The 8,536-nt window shown below is 34.8% G+C and overlaps 1 protein-coding gene across 2 annotated transcripts in view; it reads right to left on the reverse strand.

The window, feature by feature from the left end:
* LOC149079082 (uncharacterized) overlaps positions 1-7,386 on the reverse strand; it is a 63,443-nt gene extending 56,057 nt beyond the window's left edge. Inside the window, exon 1 of one of the 2 annotated variants that reach the window (XM_089241368.1) lies at positions 7,295-7,386. The gene's annotated coding sequence lies outside the window, so the exon portion shown is untranslated. The remainder of the gene's footprint in view (positions 1-7,294) is intronic. The other variant, XM_089241369.1, reaches the window with a different exon arrangement.
* Between the last annotated feature and the right edge of the window lie 1,150 nt (positions 7,387-8,536).

Raw genomic sequence — 8,536 nt, forward strand, 5'->3', positions numbered from 1 at the left:
CATATTTATCATATACATTAAATATATGTTTATTAAAATATATGCTGTAAAAATCAAAGTAATTTAAAAAAAATTTAACACTGTTGTGGTAAAATAACTTTATAATTAATCACGTTAAAAAACTTCAAAAATTAATCTATATATATGATTAATATTATCTGGATTTATCAAATACAAAATAATTCTTTATGCAAAAATATATCAGATTGCAAAAGTTTGTCTTTGTTGCATCATAAGAAATATTTATGGATCAATTAAAAGTGAAATTAATTATTTGGAATTTGAACACTTCTAAGATTCTGAACATGAAGGTTTAATTTGAAAAATTATTTTATTCCCCCAAAACCTTTTTTTTTCACCAACTCCCATTTGACACATTACATTAACATTTCTAATTATTTCATGAATTCATTTAATCCTAGAATTTTAAAATTTATTAATTGTTTTGAATTATTGCATTAACTACTCATGAAACTTAATTTAATGAATATTGTAATAAATGTATAAGCGTACATGAAAAATAAAATATAAATTTCTTTTTACTAAGCATGAATCATTATATTAATTCAAAATGTACAAATATAATTAATGTAGTCATATAAGTACAATTGTTTTGTTACTCAAATGTATTAACTGTCAAAATAATGTTTACTTTTCTAGTCTTCTTAATATATTAATAGGATTAAATTTATATAAAATTGAAAATTCATGCTGTGCATCCAAAAAAAAGTGTTTAAAAAATTGTGTTAAAAATAAAAAAAAAATAACAAAAAAATTAAATTTAAATGACTTTTTCCCTCTAAGGTTTACATTTTTTCTATTCATAATCTGCATTTTTTTGTGAGCATTTTAATGGAAATTTCATTTGCATATACTGAAAATCTGCAAAGTTATGATATATTTTCACAAATAATATTGCTTGAATGGGGTTAGCCTAAGAGACGTCATTCGTGAGGTTAGAAAACATTTTTTTTCTCAAAAAGTTTCAGAGATATGTACATGAAACTTTGCATGGTCAACAAGCATGGTAGAAGCAATAAATAAAAAATAATAATTGGAATCTGGGATGATGGGTTGCATTTTAGTATCTAGTTGAATGATTTGAAATCTGAACGACCCAGTCTTATTTTGATGAATTTTGTGTTGCGAGCCAGAATAAACATATTAACGGTCAAAAAACCATTATTTTTTTTCTCCAGCATTTTACTTCATATATTTATGAGAAATTTAAAATAAAATTTGTTTCGGTAACTGGTGTGCCTCTGGTCTAAAAATACGTTTGAAAAATTGCATTTTTTCTAACGAAAAATCCCACAAAAACAAAGTTTACATAATTTTTTTGCATGTAAATTTCAAATGTAAGTGTATGAATTATTTTTATTCATATTCTGTATGTTTTTGTGAACACTTTAGTGAAAATTTCACTTGAATATATTGAAAATTGAAAAAGTTATGATTTATTTTCTCAAACAATGCCGCTTAAAAATTGAGCCTCGGAAATGTCATCTGCATTAGTTTTTGATAAATTTCAACATTTTTTTTCTCAAAAAGTTTTAGAGATATGCAAATAATATTTCACACGGTTAATAAGGATGGTAAATGCAACAAATAAAAAAAAAATCATTGAAATCTGAGACTATGGGTGTCATGGCTGGGTGATTTGACATGGAATGACCCCTCTACTACATTATCAAAACAGAACAGTTACATTATAATCCTTTCTCCGCAATGTATTACAATTATTTTATTTTTATTTGATGAGGAAAATGTCAAAGTGACAAGTTGCCAAGAGTGAAAGTCTTACTTTGTTTTTCTTGCCAGAGATAAACATGGCTGTTAAAATGGGAAAATGACACTAAAAAACAAACCACAAAACATTCTTAAACTTAACGAAGATCAAAATTAAAAATATAACATCCTCGACTAGATACAGGATCCAGATAGAAAATGAGTATATACCTTATAAAATAAACAGGAAAAACAAGATTCAGGAGTAAAAACTCGAGGTTAAAATAAAAACCAGGAAAATATGAGTAATATCATAGAATAAAACATTTACCAGGTGTACAAGAATAAAATACGGATTTCAGAAAACAGATGGTGCACCAATGCAGTTTGTGCTATGAAGATTTGACACTGCGTCATTTTGTTGTGTCATCAACAAGTGTCAGATGCACACGAGTGATAAATTGGAAAAGTGTGTGCATAGTGTTGTATTAATGCGTTCAATATGACGAAAGTTATACTGAACAAAGAGCATTCGCAGACAGCATTAATTTTTTTGTTTTCATTTGAAGAAAACTGCTGCTGAATCATACCGATTACTTCGAGAAGCTTATGGTGAACATGCTCCTTTGCAAGATACGTGTGAATGATGGTTTCGGTTTTTCAAAAGTGGCGACTTTGATGTTGCAGACAAGGAACATGGAAAACCGCCAAAAAAAAAAAAATGTGGAATTGGAAGCATTGTTGGACGAAGATGATACTACACAGACACAAAAACAACTTGCAGAGCAATTAGGCGTTAGTCAACAAGCTGTTTCCAATCGCAATGCCCCATGACAATGTTCAATGTGCAATGCTCATCACATACAGCAAAAGCAATTCGCGGCACGTTAGAAGCACTCAGCTGGAAGTTCTACCTTATGCGGCTTACTCACCAGACTTGGCTCCTTCCGATTACCACTTGTTTGCATAGATGGGTCGCACACTTTCTCAGCAACGCTTTGGTTCGTACGAAGATGTGAAAAAATAGCTCGATGAATGGTTCGCAGCAAAATGGGAAGATTTTTACTGACGTGGTATTCACAAATTTCAGGAAAGATGGGGGAAATGTATAACAAGCAATAGAGCATACTTTGAATAAAGCACTTTTTATCATTCTTCTGAATTTAACGTGTTTTTTTGAAAAAAAATCTGCATTTCATACCTGTACACCTGGTAAATGATGCAAGGGCCAGGGCAAAAAATTTTGCTGATAAAAATGCTGCTGATTTTGAATTTGGCCGAAAATGGTCGCTGTGTTTAATAATGAAAACAATAGCGGGATTAAAATTCCAGGTATAACAGCTAGCATGCAAAAAATAAAAATGGAAATATGGAATATACAACCTAAGAGAACAAGATATTCAGAAAAGAAAAACTAGAGGTAACATACTAGAAAAACTATACAACACAGCAAGATGAACAAAACAAAGCATCCAACCTAAGCAGGGGTTATCACTTTTTCTACCTGCTGCGCCCATTTGCAATGCTTATCTGCGAGCTCTGACAGCTTCCCAGAGCTGTTGAACAAAGAATATTTTCAAAAACTTTTGTCCGGATCACCGCTCTGCGGTGCCCCCAAGACCCACAGTTTGATAACTCCTGCTTTAATGCATGGGCTCTCAAACCTTTTCCACACGCTGTGCTCCTTACCCTAACAAATGATTATTCCTGATTCCCAAGAGAAATTTAACAAGGAATCTCTTCGGAAAACCTTTGTTGGGCCGCCATTCTGCGGTGCCCCTAAGGCCGGTTCCACAGTCGCCACCGTTTTGCATAGTAAAATTCAGGCGTGTATATGCAGAATCAGTTTTTTTGAGGGTCACAAAGATTTCTTCCACTGAAATTTTAGGTCGCTAACAGGGGTTGACAAATCCCAATGCCAGATCGATAAAAAATTGACATCTGTACCTAATTTTATATTATAACCAAATTGAAGTCTTGGGCGACACAAAATTATCAGATATTATGTCAGTGTTTGCTAGCATGGAAAAGAATCCCTATAAAAGACTGAGTAACACCACTACCGGAAAAAAAAATGCTTGGTGCCATGACCAGAGTTGGGTTTTTGACAAAGTTCTCAACTAGCAGACAATGAAAATGTAAAAAACTTAGTTTTCAACTGATAAATTCATCTTTTTTTACAATAAACCTTTCGATTGAACATGTTTTTAGAAATGACTTTGATTTACAGGGACACCAGTGAATGATTGGGGGGGGGGGGGATACTAATTTTTTACCCACTTTCACTCAAAAAAAATAAAATACACCCCCCTCCCATTTGACCAATAATCTTGGTCCCAGGAACATGTCAGATGCAAAATCTCCTTTTTTGTTCTCTTGAATGCAGCTACTGGGGTGTTAAATACCACTCCATGCATCCCGATGTTACTTATACGAAAATGTGTCTTAATTTGTGTTACGAAGATGAGATCAAATACTTACAAAAGTTTTTAAAATGTTTTATCAGATGAAAAATCAATAAATGAGTCAGATTGTCATGCATCTCTCTTCTGAGAAAAACCTTGAAGATACCAAGGATGTTGTCGATGAAATGGACATTCCATATTCTATTGCTAAAATTTCAAATAGACGGCCTATGATAATATTCTATGCATTGCTGACCATCGCTGCAATCAATGCAAGGGTGCTATTTTTATCAATGAAAAAAAATGTCAAAAGAATTCAAGAAAAGAAGGCTCTCTTTCAACTAGAAATATCCTAGCACTTCAACTAATCAGATCCCAAATAGTAAAGTCTGCTGCACTCCAACTGAAAGGGAGATTCTGAACAATTTTTTTCAGCTTCAAAACCATTTGCAAAAAAGCTGAAGACTTCATGCAAAAGCTGTTTTTCATGTGGATGAGAAAAATAAAAACGAGCTGCTCAAAAAAAAAGTACAGCAAGAATACATTATGTCTTTGCGCGGAGTGTGTGGAATAATGTGTTTTCATATCAAATAAATGCTGGTATTTACTCATAATTTCTTCCATTTTGATTAAATGTAATTTTCAAGATACATAATTAAAATGTAAAAAAAAAACGTTTCAGAAGACTAGCGGGGTGTACAGCACCTACCTCCTTGCACGGTCCCATGTTCCTCCCTGTAGCGAGCATGCTCCTTTAGAATTTAATGGTGTTCATATTTTTTAAGAAAATATTTAAACCACTGTCCAAATAAAAATTATATTTTATTCTGCATAAATCAATATTTAAGAAAACAGATTTAAAAACAGTTCCTTTCTAGCTTGTTATTTCTGGTTGGCCATTTTCTTCCTTGTGCATTTTTTTCCTGTCAGCTATTTCCTTCGGCTTCTAGGTTGTAATTTTTTTACTGTTGATTACTGTCTGCACATTTTTAGGAACAGCTTTGGTGTAATCCGCAATTTCTCTCTGCGACCTTTTTCGATGCCAAGGCAGACACAGCAGCACTAGGTTGCCGCATGTTTCACGTTCTAGAATGTTTGATAGAACCATCTGTTCTCCAGGAGGGTTTTCAAACAGGTTTCTCTTTTTTGACAGTCTTTTAAAATTTGAAACAGCAGCTACGTTTCATTGTTTTTCGTGCCAGTTGCCATGAATTATTTCCTTCTTCTGTTGTCAGGTTAGGTTGTATCATTATTTTTTCATTACCATGCCCTCTGTCTTTACAGTTAAGAAATACCAGGATGTTAATTCGAAGGATTTTGAGCTACAATTTTCCAACAGTAAGCCAACCTTAAACCACAAGAAAATGGGTTACACCATTTTTTACATCTTACCTGTACCAGAAATCTGAGCATGTGTGAGGTAATCTGTGAAGGGTAGCAAAAACTTAGACCAAACTCTTTTGGGCAGCAGGGAGGACAAGCGCGCCCCCCCCCTCCAATTCACTATGCACACCATGATTCATGCTCCCCACGTTCTGGGAGCTAGTCTCTGCATGTACCTTATGGCCTGCTTACACATGTTCAGCAATTTAGTAATTAACTAAATTTTAAGTAGGCAAGGTCTAAAAAATGTTTCCACACGTTAAGTGGATTTAGCAACGCTGATTGGATGATTTTCATGAGGTCCACTGGCACATGCGTCTACTTCACGGAAAAATTCAATCCTGTTTATTGCCATATTCAGACAAAAGTATTTAAAATACACTCGCAGGTGAAAGGATTGGACATCAAAACGGATTAGATGTTAACCAATCCACGTTGATCTCTAATCCTTCAATCTGTGATGTGGTTAAACTCTGTTGGTGAATACAGCCGTTACAAATTACTTAACCACTTACCTGAAATGGCGTACACACGATCCTTATCATGTACATACATTTCAAAGTGTTCGATAACTTGAAATTTATTTAGAGCCAGTTTTTCCAGCATCGCTTGCAACATAGATCACCCAGGGCAACACGCCGTCCACTCACCAATAGGAAAAGCGGTTTGACTGTTTTCCTACAGAGTGCAACACACAGACGCTCTACATCCTGCATGATTGGCAGACTGCTTCTGGAGTCAAGTGTGTCATGCGCTGCACGTTTTTCACCCATCTTCTCTTCCATTGTACAAATATATGCGGATGTGCAGACGCCAGAAGAGATGACGCGTCATGCTAAGAAAACATGAATGCACAGCACGATTGAGCTTATGTTTCTGCCGGCGCAAAATGGTCCTATTCCGTTCTTTCTTTCTCATGCGGCACAGAACTTGCTCCTCTGAAAATCTGGCTTAATGCCAGGTTTTCTGTGCCGCATGCAACGTGAATGACCTAGCATGACACTGCGTCCACTGACCAATAAGCAAATCCATGTGACTGTTTTCCTACAGAGCGCAAAGCGGCTCACGACAGCGCTTTACGTCGGCCGTGATTGGCAAACTGCTTCTGGAGGAGTCATGCACAGCGCGTTTTACCGATGTTTCCCTTCCTTCCAAACCGGAGCCTGCATACGACAGAGTAGCTGATGCCAAGGCCATATACTATAATATAGCCGTCCTGATCTGATGCGCCACGCTTGGAAAACAAACGCGTAGCGTGATAATGTAATACGTTTTTGCCGGCGCGAAATAGTCTAATTCGGTTCACGCGGCGCGAAAAAACCTATTCCTAGGAAAACCCGGCTTAATTACTTAACGCACGTGAACGGGCCATTATTAAAGTTTCAAATTACTGAAAATTTATGGCATTAAATCGGGTGGGGGGGAGGGAAGCGTGCTCTCTCCCTCTATTGTTTTGAATTGACAAAATGTATATTCATACAATGAAAATTTGGAAATGCAAAACTTCATTGCGAACAATATTTCGGTAAATGCAACAAATTACAAAACGAGAAACCAAAACATCAATAACAAATCACGATATTTGTACTTGCTAATGACCTTTCCTTCCCGAAATGGCGCCCGCGGGAAGAATGGAAAATGGCTGACGACGCCCTAATTCCCGAAAAATAAACATAACCTGCGATTAAGAGACCAAAAAAAAAAACCATGCGCTAACAGCGGACGATCGCTTTTATTATTATTTTTCTAATAATCAAATAAAACAAAATAATTTTTACCGATTTCTTTATTAATTTCTTCATTGATGATTCGATGACCAAAAATGCGCAACATAATCTCTAGAGATCCAGCTTTTGCGTTTGTGGAGGATAAGAGCACCGAAGGCCCTTCCGCCTTCTGCTTGAAGGTCCAGTGACCATATTTTACCGAGTGTGATTGCAAACCGAAGAAATTATTTTCCCATCGGCAAAAAGAAATCTACATATCGTCAGGAATTTTGCTAATCATAATTAAAATTAAAAGTTAATCAAGGAAAAAGTTACTGGAAACTTGACTCTGGCACATTCTGACTTCTTATTTTTTTTAATGAAAATGATTCACCACTAGTACCACTGCTGACGGCTAGATGGCAGCAAAGAACACATGGTAAAATTTCATGATATATGAGTTGTATCAGTTCATAAGCGATCAATTTCGGCATAGCAATCCAAAATATTTGATGAATACGTTCAACTGTTTGGCATATATGTAAAATTTCAAGTTTTAAATTGTCAAGAAAAGTGCCACAATTGAATTAGTATTGGTGCTGCCATCCACCGACAGCAATAAGAAACTCAAGTGTTAGAATTCATCACCAGATGGGAGCATTACTACTGTATCAAAATGTTTTTTTGTTTTTTAACATAGTTTCGATTTTCAACTAACAGAGGGCACTGCAAGTCTGATCTCGATAAATATTATTTATTTATTAAGAAATATCGGAGAAACAGTGATGTGAACTCATTGGAAATTTCCTACATTCGCGGGAGAAATATGAAATGTTCGAGTTTGATAGGTTGTGTTTCGAAGATATAATAACTCCAAGAATGAACAACGAGCGTGCATCGACAAGTTTGTACTTTATGTTGGTGATATCCTCGTGAAATGACTTGACGAAACATAAAAGTTACAGGAGTTATCTTCAAACTCCTAATTTTCCCCCAGGAAAATTCTTTTGAAGTCTCTTTCCCACTATCCCGTTTCTTTAAAATTCTTCTTTTTCAAATTTCTTCTATACAAATTTTTTCATTTCAGCTGAAAAACTGAAGAATCACCCGTCAACTTGGTGATTATAAGTTGCTAATTATTGTAAAAATTGTTAAAAATTCCCAAATAAGAGGAAAGGAAGTGCAAAATCTCAATAGATTTAAATAAATTTTGCAAAAAAAGGTTAGAAAAAGCAAAAAATTAAAATATGTGGGATGAATATCTATATTTATAGTCATAATTATCATTTTCAATTTATAAGTAGGGAAAGTAAT

This window comes from Pholcus phalangioides, unplaced genomic scaffold (assembly GCF_987345545.1).
Source record: "Pholcus phalangioides strain wild (caught in Gottingen) unplaced genomic scaffold, Ppha-v1.0 ptg000013l_1, whole genome shotgun sequence".
NCBI lineage: Eukaryota > Metazoa > Arthropoda > Arachnida > Araneae > Pholcidae > Pholcus > Pholcus phalangioides.